Raw genomic sequence first — 373 nt, forward strand, 5'->3', positions numbered from 1 at the left:
GAATTTACGGGAAGATCATATTTATTAGGTTTTAAAAAAATACTCTTTGACAAATTATAATGCTTACGAATTCCGTGTTGAAAGATCTATTTTCTTTCTACAATAACATGGGGTTTGTTTATCGTATCATAATTATTTTCGATCTTGTATATTTTTTTTTTCTTTTCTCTCTCTCAATCACAGAGTGGCATCTCACCATAACTTTACACTGTACATGAGTTTGTGTTACGATAAATGGACACAGAGTTCAAATGTTATTATGAACACATTAAATCTTTAATTAATGGTATTTCTTTCATTATCCTCCATTTGGCTGATTTAAATTTTTACCGATGGGGATTGCTCATTGAATATCAATTCTTATGTGGGGTTG

This window comes from Penaeus monodon, chromosome 29, assembly GCF_015228065.2.
Source record: "Penaeus monodon isolate SGIC_2016 chromosome 29, NSTDA_Pmon_1, whole genome shotgun sequence".
Taxonomy (NCBI): Eukaryota; Metazoa; Arthropoda; class Malacostraca; order Decapoda; family Penaeidae; genus Penaeus; species Penaeus monodon.